The sequence below is a fragment of the Mustela nivalis genome, assembly GCF_964662115.1.
Source record: "Mustela nivalis genome assembly, chromosome: 4".
Classification (NCBI taxonomy): domain Eukaryota; kingdom Metazoa; phylum Chordata; class Mammalia; order Carnivora; family Mustelidae; genus Mustela; species Mustela nivalis.
In genome coordinates, this window is record NC_139023.1 from 58,820,574 (window position 1) to 58,838,514 (window position 17,941).

Genomic DNA, 17,941 nt, shown 5'->3' on the forward strand with positions numbered 1-17,941 from the left:
CCCGTCCATGTTGCTACAAAAGTTGGGTATTCATCTTTTCTGATGGAAGCATAATACTCCATAGTGTATATGGACCACATCTTCCTTATCCATTCATCCGTTGAAGGGCATCTTGGTTCTTTCCATAGTTTGGTGACCGTAGCCATTGCTGCTGTAAACATTGGGGTACAGATAGCCCTTCTTTTCACGACATCTGTATCTTTGGGGTAAATACCCAGGAGTGCAATGGCAGGGTCATAGGGAAGTTCTATTTTTAATTTCTTGAGGAATCTCCACACTGTTCTCTAAAGAGGCTGTGTCAACTTGCATTCCCACCAACACTGTAAGAGGGTTCCCCTTTCTCCACATCCTCTCCAACACATGTTGTTTCCTGTTTTGTTAATTTTGGCCATTCTAACTGGTGTAAGGTGATATCTCAATGTGATTTTAATTTGAATCTCCCTGATGGCTAGTGATGATTAACATTTTTTCATGTGTATGAGAGCCATTTGTATATCTTCATTGGAGAAGTGTCTGTTCATATCTTCTGTCCATTTTTTGATATGTTTTCCTGTTTCATGTGTTTGAGGAGTTCATTATAGATCCTGGATATCAACCTTTTGTCTGTACTGTCATTTGCAAATATCTTCTCCCATTCCATGGGTTGCCTTTTTTTTTTTTTTTTGACTGTTTCCTTTGCTGTGCAGAAGCTTTTGACAAAATCCAGCATCCATTCCTGATTAAAATGGTTCAAAGTATAGGGATGGAGGGAACATTTCTGAACCTCATCAAATCTATCTGTGAAAGACCCACAGCAAATATCATCCTCAATGGGAAAAAGCTTGAAGTCTTCCTGTTGAGATCAGGAACAAGACAAGGATGCCCACTTTCACCACACTTGTTCAACATAGTATTAGAAGTCCTAGCAACAGCAATCAGACAACAAAGAGAAATAAAAGGTATCCAAATTGGCAATGAAGAAGTCAAACTCTCTCTCTTCGCAGATGACATGATTCTTTATATGGAAAACCCAAAAGACTCCACCTCCAAACGACTAGAACTCATACAGCAATTCAGCAACGTGGCAGGATACAAAGTCAATGTGCAGAAATCAGGGACTTTCTTATACACTAACAATGAAAAATACAGAAAGGGAAATTAGAGAATCTATTCCATTTACTATAGCACCAAGAACCATAAGATACCTGGGAATAAACCTAACAAAAGAGGTAAAGGATCTGTATTTGAGGAACTACAGAACACTCATGAAAGAAAGTAAAGAAGACACAAAAAGATGGAAGACCATTCCATGCTCTTGGATCAGAAGAATAAACATTGTTAAAATGTCTATACTGCCTAGAGCAATCTATACTTTTAATGCCATTCCGATCAAAATTCCACCAGTATTCTTCAAAGAGCTGGAGCAAATAATCCAAAAATTTGTATGGAATCAGAAGAGACCCCGAATCTCTAAGGAAATGTTGAAAAAAAAATAAAACTGAGGGCATCATGTTACCTGATTTCAAGCTTTATTACAAAGCTGTGATCACCAAGACAGCATGGTACTGGCATAAAAACAGACACATAGACCAGTGGAACAGAGTAGAGAGCCCAGATATGGACCCTCAACTCTATGGTCAATTAATCTTCGACAAAACAGGAAAAAATATACAGTGGAAAAAAGACAGTCTCTTCAATAAATGGTGCTGGGAAAACTGGACAGCTATAAGTAGAAGAATGAAACTCGACCATTCACTTACACCGTACACAAAGATAAACTCAAAATGGATAAAAGACCTCAACGTGAGACAGGAATCCATCAGAATCCTAGAGGAGAACATAGGCAGTAATCTCTTCGATATCAGCCACAGCAACTTCTTTCAAGATATGTCTCCAAAGGCAAAGAAAACAAAAGCGAAAATAAACTTTTGGGACTTCATCAAAATCAAAAGCTTCTGCAGTAATGACCCACTTTTAAAAAAATTGAAAATAATAAACAGGACATTATATTTTTAAACCAATATCAGAGTAATTGAAGTTTTGTCAGTATGATTGAGAACCAGTTAACAAATTTATTTTCATTATGAAATAAGGAAAAATTAAACTTTATAATTTAACTTATAACACTAAATTAAGAACAAGTATACATTGTTGACAGAGTTGTAAGAATGGTGTAACTTTTTTGGTAAAAAGCTTGGCAGTTCTTAAAATGTTCCTATATGACCCAGCAATTCCACTCTTAGGTACATATCCAAGAAAATAGAAAATATATCAAATCCATAAGAAATAGAATATACTGGTTTTTGCCCTGAGCTGTAGAGGGGAGAGTAGAGGGAGGCTAGGGAATGCCAACTAAGAGGAAAGAGGTTTCTTTGGGAGCTGATGAAAATGTTCTAAAATTAGACTGTGCCAGTGATTATACAACTCTGCAAATATACTAGAAAGTGCTGAGCTGTCCACTTCACATGGGTGAATTCCGTGGTGTGTGAACTATATCTTAATAGAGATGTTATAATAGAGAGGGGGAAAAGAGGAAAATTAAAACATAGTTTTATATCTGTGATTTCCATTTTCATTATAGAAAGAAATTGCCCAAATAATCCTTAGTTCTCATCTAGCTTGCCTAAACCCAGGCCTTACCCAGAGTGCATGCTTAGTGGGTATGTGTTGTGTTGATATGTATCTAGTTAAGGATAAATTACCTCACCATGATTTGATGCAAGATTTTACAATGAAGAACATTTTTGGTAAGCACTTGAAGGCTTGGTGATGGCAGTTTGGAATGGAAATGATGCTGATTCTGTTGGCTTAGAGGTGTGGGCAAAGCTTTGTTTTGTTCCTGAAGATATTCTTAGTGTTCAAAGAAGTTTATGGATGAAAAAATAAAGCAAAGATTCATTTTTAGAAATTAGAACAAAACTATGGAAGAGATAATTTTATAGGTCTTTCCTTCTTTTGTGTAAACTATGAAAGGACATCTTTATATTTATAATTTTTTCATGGCAGCAAGCAACAACAGGAAAGAAAGCAAAACAAACAGTTAATTGATGGAGTACAAGATTGCTGACAGATTAGAGATGCTGCCAGGCTCAGGCCAACAAATGTTATCCCAGCTAAATTCTGCTCATGGGATTCATATGATAATCAAATAAGGCCACATATGGAAATCTTTGATGAACTGTAAAGTGTCCTAAAAAAAAAAAAAAAGTCTGTTGTTTGTTTTGTCTTCTTAGATACTCTCCTTCAAACTGTCAATTATGGTTTATAATGCAGTGGTTCATAGACCGATGTTCACTTCAAATGGGTTAGACAGGTCAAAATTCTCCAATTCTCCTAGTTTATGAGCATTTTGTTCCACTTTCTCACATACTGATATATATGTAGATATATATGTAGATATATAGATACATACACACTTAAGTGTATATATATGTATGTGTGGGTATATAGTATAAGGATATACACTATTTAATCCTCTTATATGGGACATAGGCAGGGCAATGATTGTTTAGGTAATAGAACTGAGACTCTAAGAGGCAAAGCGCTTGCTTACACTGGGACAAGAATCTTGGATTTCTTTTTTTTTTTTTTAACTTTTTATTTTTTATAAACATATATTTTTATCCCCAGGGGTACAGGTCTGTGAATCACCAGGTTTACACACTTCACAGCACTCACCAAAGCACATACCCTCCCCAATGTCCATAATCCCATCCCCTTCTCCCAAACCCCCTCCCCCCAGCAACCCTCAGTTTGTTTTGTGAGATTAAGAGTCACTTATGTTGTCGCAAATGGCAAGATTTCATTTCTTTTGATGGCTGCATAGATTGGGAGGGAGACAAACCATAAGTGACTCTTAATCTCACAAAACAAACTGAGGGTTGGTGGGGGGAGGGGGTTTGGGAGAAGGGGGTGGTATTATGGACATTGGGGAGGGTATGTGTTTTGGTGAGTGCTGTGAAGTGTGTAAACCTGGTGATTCACAGACCTGTACCCCTGGGGATAAAAATATATGTTTATAAAAAATAAAAAATTATATTAAAAAAAAAAAAAGAGTCACTTATGGTTTGTCTCCCTCCCAATCCCATCTTGTTTCATTTATTCTTCTCCTACCCACTTAAGCCTCCATGTTGCATCACCACTTCCTCATATCAGGGAGATCATATGATAGTTGTCTTTCTCTGCTTGACTTATTTCGCTAAGCATGATACGCTCTAGTTCCATCCATGTTGTCGCAAATGGCAAGATTTCATTTCTTTTGATGGCTGCATAGTATTCCATTGTGTATATATACCACATCTTCTTGATCCATTCATCTGTTAATGGACATCTAGGTTCTTTCCATAGTTTGGCTATTGTGGACATTGCTGCTATAAACATTCGGGTGCACGTGCCCCTTTGGATCACTACATTTGTATCTTTAGGGTAAATACCCAATAGTGCAATTGCTGGGTCATAGGGCAGTTCTATTTTCAACATTTTGAGGAACCTCCATGCTGTTTTCCAGAGTGGCTGCACCAGCTTGCATTCCCACCAACAGTGTAGGAGGGTTCCCCTTTCTCCACATCCTCGCCAGCATCTGTCATTTCCTGACTTGTTGATTTTAGCCATTCTGACTGGTGTGAGGTGATATCTCATTGTGGTTTTGATTTGTATTTCCCTGATGCCGAGTGATATGGAGCACTTTTTCATGTGTCTGTTGGCCATCTGGATGTCTTGTTTGCAGAAATGTCTGTTCATGTCCTCTGCCCATTTCTTGATTGGATTATTTGTTCTTTGGGTGTTGAGTTTGCTAAGTTCTTTATAGATTCTGGACACTAGTCCTTTATCTGATATGTCGTTTGCAAATATCTTCTTGGATTTCTTACTCATCCTGGCGTTTTGTTTGATGTCACACTACCTCCTTGTCAGAGTAACTACGGCACATCCCTATTTCCTCCCTCTTTGCCCCACCATCTCATTTTCCACTTCTCTCTACATACACCCGAATACACAAGGAAATTAATACCAATGTATGACACTTTGCTTCCTGTGTCACCCTTCCCATGTATATCCAAGCACATGCACAGCTTGTCACTTCAAAAAAGTTGAATACTTTGTTATACAGAGATACAAAGTTGAATCAGACAGATTCCCTCAAATAAGTTGATGCTTCCACTCTAGCAAGAAAAAGGAGACAATCTATAGGGGGAAAAAGAAGGAAAAAAAAAAAAAAACACTCCTTGTATCCTTCCAGTTTTTGCACACACTTCTATGAAATCACATGTTTCTATGTGTTTCAATGAGAGTGTAGCAATCTGTTTCCTCTGCAAGGCTATCATTTACCCATCATATTACTTATCTACAAATGCATCAAAATGCCTGACCCTTAGTAGCATTTCAGTAACATTGGTCTGATGACCTTTATAATTGTTTATTTTACTGAATTAATACATAGAAGAAATCTTTATTTAAAAAGTAATATTGGCATATTACATTTCTTCCCCAGTATCTCCTAATAGGTAGTAGATTTTAACTTAATCATTTTATTACATGACAAGATGAAAGGTGTGGCAAATATTGTACTGGAGACAGAAGCTAAAGTCAAACTATAATCAGCAGCAGTGCACACACCAGTGAACATGTCTTCAAAACTGAATATGAATATAACAACAGCAGGTATGAGCTGATATTCCCAGAACTGCAATATCTGTACCCGTACCAATCCTTTCCTTGCATTAGGGAGTGTAAAATTCATGATAACAACAATATTGAAGCAGTATTAAATTAATGTATTCCTATATACCACACCTGTCTGGAGAAAAGCTTAGCTATGAAAGCATTCTCCATGGGAAATTGCTTACCACCTGTCTCCACATTCTTGTCTGAAATTATTAGGCAGGGGTTAACCATTCTAAGATGTGTTTCTTTTTTTTTTTTTTTTTTTCGAAAACAAATGAATATTTATTTATTTATTTATTTATTTATAATTTTTTATTTTTTATAACATATATTTTTATCCCTAGGGGTACAGGTCTGTGAATCACCAGGTTTACACACTTTACAGCACTCACCAAAGCACATACCCTCCCCAATGTCCATAATCCCACCCCCTTCTCCCAAACCCCCTCCCCCCAGCAACCCTCAGTTTGTTTTGTGAGATTAAGAGTCACTTATGGTTTGTCTCCCTCCCAATCCCATTTTCTTTTATTTATTCTAAGATGTGTTTCTAGTACATTTCTTTATTTAAGGATTTTATGTTAGCCATCACAAAAGGAGGGTTAAGAATGTATGAGGCTAAGAAGGAAGACACAAATACATAAATTAGAATTTTGCTAACAAGGACTACATCTGCATCAAACTACAGATATGACATCATCATGGGATTTTTGAAATCAACAGTACTAGGAGCTGGCAAAATGAAAATCAGGACAGTCCAGAGAATGTTTCTTTTTAGTTCTAAATTTTTTTCATGTTACTTTCCCATCATTGGGTGAATATTTTCTAGTTCTCATACCTCTATTTTTCTAGGTCAGTTTGCATTCGTGTGTCACCAATTTTGTTTTTGTCAATTGTACAAAATCTACCCTAAATCTCAATTTTGAAAAATTTAGCTCAATTAAAAAATAAAAATAAATTTAAATTTAAAAAATTAACTTTTACTGAAAATTATTTATTGAATAATTCCTATGTGTTAGGGTCTTGGACTGAAACCTGATGGATCTGGAGAAAGCATAGCAAGTAATTACAATTCAGTCAAATTGTCCTGTGAGGGATCTGTATGGGGGAGAGAGAGAACAGGAGAAAAGGAGCTAAGCCTGTAGCTTTCTGTCTGTCTATCCATTCTTCTATTTACCATCTAGTGATGAATTCATGTATCTTGAATTCACATATCTATTCTCTCTATAGATCTAGGTCTATGAATATATTGTTTCTATATGTATGTATATTTGTATATATACACATATAATCTCTATATATATGCACACATTTACATATGCATATATGCTTATATTATCTGGATTTTATATATACATATGCATGTAGATTTTATATAATTTTACAAAGGTTTTATCAGAAAATACTTTTCTTTTTTTTTTTTTTTTTTTACATTTGTTGTTGTCTCTTAAGACTATGAGTGAAGATGACTGTCAAAATCCACTTTCTCTCCCCCTATAATACTGGAATTATAACTAAGCACCCAGCTGTCTCTTTCCACTTATAAATCTTTCACTATGAAATCTCTGTTCAAGTCAATTAATATTTATTTTCTGAAGATTTCAAACATGTCAGGTTAAGGCCATAAAGAGTAGCCTTTTTGTATTTTTGATATAAACATTTTCCTAATACTCTTATGACTTTTCATTTTACTTTTGTTTTGTTCTTGCTGTGAATATATTATTTTTTACATAAACAATCATATTATTCCTTTCCATTTTAATCTCTTCCATTATTTCAAATGTTTTAGGATTATGAATATTGCAGAGATGATAAATATCTCATTTTATAATTGTTTACAAATTTATGATTTACACTTAATACATTGCTTTAGAGTTATTTATGTGACTGTCTACTTTGTTTATTCCTGTGTATTTCCTCGGAGCTTATTAAATAGATGAGATACATTCTTAAGTGAATCAACTGGGATTAGAACTCCTTTGAGTCACTTTTTCATAAGATGTGAAAGATCGCAGTCAATAAAAATTTTTATTATATCATATGTTATAAATACACGCCACACAGACCTTTTATAGAGGGAAAAATCATAATGCATATTACTGTAAGTCAGGTATTGCACTTGATTTTATACATATGTTTTATTTATTTATCTTTTTTTCTTAGCATAAAGTTTATTTTTTTATACATCAATATTCTTTTTTTTAAATTTTTTCAATTTATTTATTTTCAGAAAAACAGTATTCATTATTTTTTCACCACACCCAGTGCTCCATGCAATCTGTGCCCTCTATAATAGCCACCACCTGGTACCCCAACCGCCCACCCTCCCGCCACTTCAAACCCCTCAGATAGTTTTTCAGAGTCCATAGTTTTTCATGATTCACCCCCTCTTCCAATTTACCCCAACTCCCTTCTCCTCTCTAACACCCCTTGTCCTTCATGATATTTGTTATGCTCCACAAATAAGTGAAACCATATGATAATTGACTCTCTCTGCTTGACTTATTTCACTCAGCATAATCTCTTCCAGTCCCGTCCATGTTGCTACAAAAGTTGGGTATTCATCCTTTCTGATGGAGGCATAATACTCCATAGTGTATATGGACCACATCTTCCTTATCCATTCGTCCGTTGAAGGGCATCTTCGTTCTTTCCATTTTTTGGCGACCGTGGCCATTGCTGCTATAAACATTGGGGTACAGATGGCCCTTCTTGTCTTTCCATCTGTATCTTTGGGGTAAATATCCAGTAGTGCAATTGCAGGGTCATGGGAACTTTTGGATACATACACCTATGTTTTTCTTTTGCATTTTTATTTTTTGAATTCCTTTTTTTAAATTTTAGTTTAGTTTAGTCTAGTTTATTCCTTTCGATTTTTATCCTCTAATATTCATATAGAGTTAAACTTCAAAGTAATCCCCTTTCCCCAATCAATACTACCCCTATAGGTAAACCAATTTTTAATCCCCTTTATCTTAGGAAAGTTGAGTCCTTTAACAAAGATATCAAGATACATCCAGGAAGAATCAAAACAACCTTCCTCGCACACACTGAGAATATATAAGAACTCTCCCATCTTCTTCCACCAGTGTTTCTGTGTTTTTTGTGTTTGTCCTGATAGCATATACATTTTACACTTGGGGTTCTTTTTGACGAGGTTCTTTCTTTATTTGCATATATATATATATTTTTCTCTTGTCATATACTTGTATCAGTCTTTTTATCTCTTTTTGTTTATCTACTTCATAAATCTTACCTTGGGGTCCATCTGGGCTGAACCTTCTTTTTCATCTTCCATTTCTTTCCTGTCTCTCTCTCTCTCTTTTATTTTTTTTTAAATTTATTTTTATTATCTGTTTCAGGGGTCCAGGTCTGTGATTCATCAGTCTTTTTTTTTTTTTTAAAAGTTTTTATTTATTCATTTGACACAGAGAGAGAGAGAGAGATCACAAGTAGGCAGAGAGGTAGGCAGAGAGAGTGGGGGAAGCAGGCTCCGCACTGAGCAGAGAGCCCGATGCAGGGCTTGATCCCAGGACCCCGAGATCATGACCTGAGCCGAAGGAAGAGGCCCAATCCACTGAGCCAACCAGGCACCCCAAGATTCAACTTTTTGGAGTTGCCAATTTTTAAAATAAATCTACACAAAGGCAGCCTAGTCAAAGGCAATATATGCATCCTTTTTCATTAAAGAAACAACAGAATGCAATTTTCAGGGGCATCAGTCTTATATAACCCCTAGGGCTCATTCTAACACATACCCTCCCCAATGTCCATCACCCAGTTACCCCATCCCCCAATCCCTTTCCCCTCCAGCAACCCATTATTTTAAAGAATCTTCACCACAGTCCTTTCAACTAGGACTGTTACCTCACATAATCAGTATTTTAGAGAAAGAAATTTAAAAAGATATATGGCTCTCCCTAGTGGTAGATTAGTGGCTCACCCATTGGTGGTAGATTAGAAGGTCAGTCATTAACGTTTTGACTACAAATCCTGAACCACACGAACCACATCAGTGATAAGTTCGTGGGCTGCATGAAGAATGTGGAAATCCACAGAAACATATTCCAATAGCACTACTGCCTATGAGGATTACTCTTGTCTACTAGGCAATGGAAGACCTTTATCTTAGGCCTTCAATACACAGACTTTATCACACCCTTTATGATAAGCTTCCAGAACTTTTGCCAGGGCAAGTTCCCTCCCTTGTGTGGGATAAGCTTACTCAGTATTAGGAAAATTGAAGTTTTATTGGAAGGAAACGTCTAAGGAACATGAAATACCTACACAGCCCCTGTCTCAAAGACAGTGCGCCATCTTAAAGTATATGGATTTTGAATAAGTTAGTATAAATTAAGATCCAGCCCTCAAAAGGTATTGTAGTTTGTTTTGGTTTTGTTCTATACAAAATAAGGGTTGCAAACCTGTAAGAGTAAGAGATAAATCACCTTTTTCATCAGAGTAAGAAAAAAATATGGTCTTAGAATTTGATGAACTTTGACTCTATCTGAACTTTGAGATTTGTCAACAAGTTACTTTCTTTTTAAATCTTAGCTCATCTAAGATTTAAAAAAAAAAGTTTTAGTATTTTTGCAAAGGTTAGAGATAATAGGTATAAAGTACTCAGAACAGTCAGTTATATAAAAGTTACCCAACAAAGTCTCCCTCCCCCTCCACAGTGCTCAGATACAAACACTCTTGTTTTGAAGGTGTTCATTAATATCCTTAGAATATGAATCAGTTCGTGCCCTTTATAATACCCACCATGGGTGTGGTGAAAAATAATGAATACTGTTATGCTGAAAATAAAAAATAAATTAAAAAAAAAATAAAATAAAATAAAATCAACTTTAGTTTAGGTAACTGGATGTATCAAAAGAAAAGTAAAAAAAAAAAAAAAAAAAAAAAAAAAAAAGAATATGAATCAGTTGTGGCTGGACTCACATGTACATAGAGTACATTGTAACCTATAGTATCAGCTTTATTACTAGAGAAGATTTGTCAGCTAGTAGGAGAATGTAGAGCTGGAAAGCTCTACTTTTTTCTGTCTACTCTTCAGTCAGGCACTTGGGAGCTGCCTGTGGGAAGAGCAGACACCAGCCCAGCATACAGCAGCATGGGAAATGGAGGCCTCCCTTTCCCGCTCTCACTGCAGAAGAGAGCTAGAGCTCTCCAAGCCTGATGCTCACTGGTGCTAACTACCCACCTTGATAATCGTCACTCCTTTTATACAGAAGAACAAAAGCAGGGAGAGAATAGCATAGAATTCTTGTCCATATTTTCCTGAGAAGGCTGAAATCTTGTCAGCATTTCCCATTTTATGGTTTGGTGTAAAAATAAAGTAAGAAGAACAGAAAGTATGTCTACTAGGATGCTTTTGGCAGTGAGTAATAGAAATTTAAACTCAAATGGATGTGAACATTATGAAAACATGTGAGTTCAGATGTGAAAGAATTCAGAGGTGGGTGGGCTTCACGATTGATCAGCCCAGCAGTTAAAAATATTAGTTAGGTCAGCTGTTAGTTCTGTCCTAAGGGAAGTTCTGCCATGATTATTATACACCTGCCAGTAGCTCAGGATGCAGTTTTCTCATTCATGACTTGGAGGAGAGAATAAATAAACCTGGCTTATGTTTATAAAAGCCAGAAAGCATCTCTCTCAGAAGCCCCAAACAAGCTTCTCTGCTCATCTGCCCGTAGTGGCTTAGACTGTCTTAACCCTAAGTGAGTTATGAATAAGAGGGCTTCGACTAATCAGCTAGAGTGGAAAGGATATCAGAAAAGTAGCGTTTTGCTCCAGAAGACTTCCTTCGAAAAGCTAAAGCCTATTTGCTGCATTCAGGTATGCTTGGCTTTACCATTGCAATGGAACGCCCAGCTCAGGACCCCCAACTATTTGTGTCACTGGATTTTCTAAATCCACCCCTGCTGGGTGCTAAAAGTAATGTTCTAGAGAAGAAAACTAAGAACCAATACAATGGAATATTATTCAGCTACAAGAAGAATAATATCTTGCCATTTGCATCCATCCATGGATGGAGCTAGAGATCATAATGCTAAACAGTCAGAGAATGATGAATTCTATAGGATTGTACTCATATGTGGAATATAACAAACAAAACTAAGAAGCAAATGGAAAAAAAATAAGAGAGAGGGACAAAACAAGAAATGGACTCTTGAGTACAGAGAATGAACTGCTAGCTACTGGAAGGGAGGAGAGGGGGTATTGATAAAATACATGATGGGGATTGAGAACTGCACTTTTTAATGAGTGCAAGGTGATATGGAAAGTTTGAGTTACTATATTGTACACCTGAAGCTAACAGAATAATGTATGTTAACTAACTGGAATTGAAATAAAAAACCTAAAAAATGGACATTTCAATGTCCTTGAGTCTTTATTTGAAAGAACTAGTTTCAAATATTGAAGCAATTGGGTTTGGACTGTCATGTAGATTGTATATGGTCTTCCTTTTTGCTGGTATCAGTTAAACACAAGTGTGCTTTCAATTGCAAGAGTTTTATTTTTCTGCAACCTAGATAATATTTTTTTTATTTTTTTTTTTAATTTTTTATTTTTTATAAACATATATATTTTATCCCCAGGGGTACAGGTCTGTGAATCACCAGGTTTACACACTTCACAGCACTCACCAAAGCACATATCCTCCCCAATGACCATAATCCCACCCCCTTCTCCCAACTAGATAATATTTTTAAAAAGACTATTTTACGTCCCTTCAAATCAGCTTTGAACACACTCTGGCACTCTTGATGTTTTGGTTAACAGAAATGATAATGTGTTTTTTTCAAGTTTATAATACACTTCAACATAGCTCATGAGAAACTTAACCAGATTGGATTCCATTTCAACAGTGCTTAAGTGGCATAATTTTTGATCCAAAGACAAAAGTTTTTTGTTTTGTTTTGTTTTGTTTTTAAGTGGGAAAAATTTCTGGACATAAGACAATACTCACAAAATATGTAGAATACTGAAGAGAAAATTATTCTGAAACATAGGGATCGAATTTTCTTGGAAATTCACATGGGTTCAAAATTAAGAGACATATTCAACACAATGTCCTTGTTCAGCTCTCAGTTGTTCCTTATGGAGTAAAAAGGTTATCTATTTTAAAATACACTGTTTCAAAAACAAATTACCAAATTGCATTAATTTTCTCTTTTTGATTATTGTCCAGGAAGGAAATAAAGAATATAACTGACAATAATTGTAAGTTGTGGGAACTTCAATCTCCAAAATATAAACTAATATTTGAGTCAAATAATTTCAAAGTTGTGCTGGATGAATGTCTGAGGCATCTCCTTATAAAAATTATGTTCTTTTGTGAGAGACCTAAAAGTAAATACGATCTTATCTTTCCAACACATGTAGGAAGATACACAGAGTTCTCCAAGAATCCTCCAGTATAATTGAAGGAGTTGGCATGACCAACGAAATTACCATTCAAATATCCTGTCTGGTACTGTGATATCACAGTTGGTTTGGGCTTAGAGTGGTTTGCCTTTTGTCTTTTAGAATGGAAGAGACTCGGTGTGATAGTCTGACTATGGCTAGTAGATGGTCCTCATGAACTGAAGATGATACTGTGAATAAGGAGCACATCTGTATGATCTGGAGTGGTTTGCTGAAATGCTGTGATCTAGGAGGTTGGTCTTATATAGACAGGAAAGAATAACATCTTCCTATTGGGGTGATCAAAGAGAAGGCAGTTCCCTTGAGCTCAGGCAATGATTGTTTTGGACAATGGTAAATTGTTCTCATTTTCTGTGAAGAACTCCTTCACAAGGTGCCAGTCTTGCTAACACTGAAATCCACATTACTGTTCCCAGTGAAATATCTAACTGCCAGTGTTTCCACTTATTCTAGAAACAGATTTTTATTACTAGTGGGAATCAGTACATATTTTTGAAAGTCTAATAAAGCTGATCATTTTCCATTTTGTTTAATAATTTTTACTGATGTAGTGTAGATGTAGTTTTATAATACTGACACATTTTAATGTACTATGATATTAAGAATGTTAAAAAACAAAACAAAACAGAACAAAACAAAATAAAGCTAGATGACGTTTGAAAATGCCAGCCAGGGCATGTGGTAAATGCCCAAAATGCTGGTTAATATTGCCAGACTTAGTTTTCTGATCTGCTTTTCTTTATAAAAATCATATGACTAAATATAAAGTGACAGTAGGGGTTATTTATTGAATTTAAACTCTTGATGAGTGAAATTTTTCTACTTTTTCCATCTTGGAGTGCATTTTGATCTGAGACATATATCAAGTTGTCACTCAGCTCGAATTCCTCTATGATACTTTTCCAAGCCTACTCCAGATCAAGTTGTTTTTCTCTTCTAGAGGAGAAGACTGGAATGGATAATGACCAAAGTCATGGTCCATTAGAAGACCATGTGGTATTATGATCCACTGTGATACTATTTAGCTAATAGATGCAAATGTAAGAACTGAATATTGTATCCATAAGAAATAGAGGCATCTTTGTACTTGTTTCTATTTTGCACCTCATAGCTTTTTTCTCTGTGCTTTTATTTTATATAATATTTATTGCAGTACACTGATCTTTCTTCTTGAGTTGGTTTTCCCCAGTAGATTGTGTAATACCAAATAGTCATTAATGTATTTATATTCCAGGCACTTAATAGTTCCCAAACAGAGCTTAAAATATTTTTGGTATTTTGGACTCCCATTCATATGTTGAAATTCCAACCCTCAATGTGATTGTATTAGAAAGTGGAGGTCTCTGGGAGGTAACTCAGTTTATGAGAGCTCAACCTTCATGAATAAAATTAGTGTCCATTTAAAAATAGATTCCAGAGAGATATTTTGTCCCTTTGGGCATTCAAGGGCACAAGAAAATACTGTTATTTATGAGAGAGGGAAGAAAAAAAAAAACTGGCCTGACCCAGACATCTGATCTGCTGGTTTCCTGATTATAGTCTTCCCAGCCTATAGAACTGTAAGAAATCAATTTTTGTTTCTCATAAGCTACTCATTTTAGGGTATTTTTAAAATCATAGCCTGAACAGAAATTGATGTCAAGCAGTGAGATGCTGCTGTAACAGATATCCAAAAATGTTCACTTGGCTTTGAAACTAGAGGTTTTAAGACTTTGGGGGTGCATGATAGAAAAGCCTACATTGCTGTCAATTCACTGTTAAGGATAATTCTGGTGAAGACCTAAGAAGAAAAGAAGAGATCTGTAGAGAAATTCTCACTCTTTTCAGAGAATCCTTAACTCATCCTGAACAAACTGTAGTAGAAATATGGAAGAAAAATGCCTTTCTGATTTGATCTTAGACAGAAACAAGGGACATGTTGTTGGACAATGAAAGAAAGACAATCCTTGTTATAAGGTGGCAAGAACATAGCTGAACTGTATTCTTGTCCCAGTATTTTGTGGAAGGTAAAATTAAAGAACTCTAAAGTTGAATATTTGGCAGAGGAAATATCTGAGTCAAGTGTTGAAGGAGCAGTCTGATTCTTCCTGTTTATAGAAAGTGTAAGGAGAGAGAAATGATTTAAAGATGGAGTTGTTAATCAAAAGGAAAACAGAGCTGAAAGATTTGCAATAGTCTCAGCTTATCTATATTGAAAAGAATCAGAAAGCCTATCTATGAACGGTCAAATGACCATTTCTTAAGGAGATTAGTCAACAGGTCATTGAAGACATTGGATAGATGAAATTAATTAAGAAAAGCATTTAAAGTAAAAAGTGTGGAGAACTAACGTCAGAATGCTCTGTCATAAATAAACGTGGGCAAAGTAAAAGAAACAGAGCCCACGAAGAGACTAAGGAGAAATGAGCACAGAAGAAGGTGGGGTAAAAGTGGTGTCACAGAATACAAGAAAAAATGGTATCGTTTGAGTATTTGTATTTCCTCCCAAATTCATACGTTGAAATCTTAACCCCCAATGGTGACGACATTAACAGGTGGGGCCTTTGGCAAGTGCTTAAATCATGACAGTGAAGCCCCCATAGTGTCCTTATAAAGGAAAACTCAGAGTGTCCTAACACTTCCCCCATGGGAGAACACAAGAAGAAGTCTGTGACCTTAAAGAGGACCCTTGCCTAATCATGCTGGCACCCTGACCTCAGAATTCCAAGCTCCAGAACTGTGAGAAATAAATTTGTTTATAAGCCAGCCACTCAGGCTGTGACATTTTGGTCTAGCAGTCCAAGCAGAAGAAGACAAAAAATAGAGGTGGGTAGATTTTACCCAGTGAGGCATGGAAGGTAAAAACTAAAAAGAGAGAGAGGGAGAGAGTGGGAGAAAGGGGGGAAGACTATAGAATTTGGCAATTCAATGCTTTTACAGAGTGACTTCAGTGTAGAAATGGGGACAAACCCTAATTGGAGTAGGATAAAGAGTGAATAGGATTTGAGGACTGGAGATTGCAAGAGTAGACTCTTACACTGTGGAACTGAGCTGTGAAGGAAAAGAGGGAGTCATTCCTTAATCTAGACAGTGATGGAGAGTCTCGGAGGACATTGCTGCTGTTGTTTCAAATATGTGAGACGCCAGAAATTATACTGACCATAGGGAGGGAAATGTGAAGTCAGGTTCTAGTTCTATATCTGATGAGAGATAGGAAGGGTGGAAAAGTTGGCCCAATCAACAGGAAAGGAGCAGGATTCACTTTGGTGTTGGTTTCCTATGATTGCCATAAGTTGCATTGGTTAAAACAATGTCATAAGTTGCATTGGTTAAAACAACAAAAAACAAAACAAAACAAAACAAAACAAAACAAAACAAAAACTACTCTCTCAGAATTCTGGAGGCTAGAAGACTAAAATCAGTGTGCTTGGGAAGGGCATACTCCTTCTAAAGGTCCTAGAAAATAATCCTTCATTGTTTCTTTCTAGCTTCTGGTGGTGCTGGCAATGTTTGCCAATTTCTGCTACAATCCTCCTCTGACTTTCTTCCTTCTGTGTATGTCTCTGTGATTTTGTAGTAAGTAGTCTGAGCTGTCATAACAAAATACTATAGACTGAATGGCTTAAGCTATAGAAATTTTCTTTTACAGTCTGGAGTCTAGGAAGTCTAAGATCAAGATGCCAACAAGGGAGGTTTCATTAAGCTGGTTCTTGGGCTTGTAGGTGACAACCATTTGGCTGTGTGCTCATGTGTTCTGTTCTCTGTGTGATAAGAAGAGAGACAGAGCAAGCTCTCTGGTGTCTTGTATAGTAAGGGTACTGATCTCATCCTGAAAACCCTACTCTCATGACTTAAGTACCTTCCAAAGGCCCCCTCTCCAAATACCATCACACTGGAAATTAGAGTTTCATCATATGAATGTCAGAGAGGGGGCAATTCAGTCCATAAGAGTCACCAAATCTCCCTTTCCTTATAAGGATAAAATTTAGGGGCACCTGGGTGGCTCAGTGGGTTAAGGTCTCTGCCTTCTGCTCGGGTCATGATCCCGGGGTCCTGGGATTGAGTCCCGCATCGGGCTCTCTGCTCAGTGAGGAGCCTGCTTCCTCCTCTCTCTCTCTCTCTCTCTGCCTGCCTCTCTGCCTACTTGTGGTCTCTGTCATCAAATAAACAAATAAAAATATATTTTTTTAAAAAAGGATAAAATTTAGAGCCTATCCTAAGCTAGTACCACCTGATCTCAATTTGATTGCATCTGCAAAGACCCCTGATCTAAAAAGGTCATAGTCAGGAGTTAAAATTCCAGCATATCTTTCTGGTAGACATAATTCAACCTACAACAGCAACAAACACAATGGGTCCAAGTGTAGAGCTCCCACTGCAGAAATGAAGGCAGGAAACCAGGGGGATTCATGCCTCATAGTCCATATTACCTCAGAAAATTGAGAGGCATCTGTCATGTGAGAGGCAGAAGGGAAATGCTGGCCTGTAAATTCCAATACACCTTGAAAAACACTTATCCAAGGCTGATCATGGCAGGTTGTGAGTGCACAGCAGAAGGAGTGGGTAGGTAGGCATAGACTGGGAGATAAGAATGCTTCTCTGAGGAGCAGGCATGGGACCTCTATGTGAGATGAATAGAAGAATGCCCCAGAGAAGGCAGGTGTGTTTGGAGAATGTTCCAGGTAGATATAGGAGTGTGGGTGAAGGTGAAGGGCTGCAGAAAGGCCAGAGAACTTCATCAACTGCCCACGGTGCCACAGCTAGCTGTGAGAAGACCCTACATTGTTGACTCAAAATTCCTGTTTACTCCCACTCTGCCACCCTAGAAAGGAAAGAGGGATGCTGATCCCTGCTCCAGCAGTGGTTCTCTTCTGACTGAGTATCCTCTTAC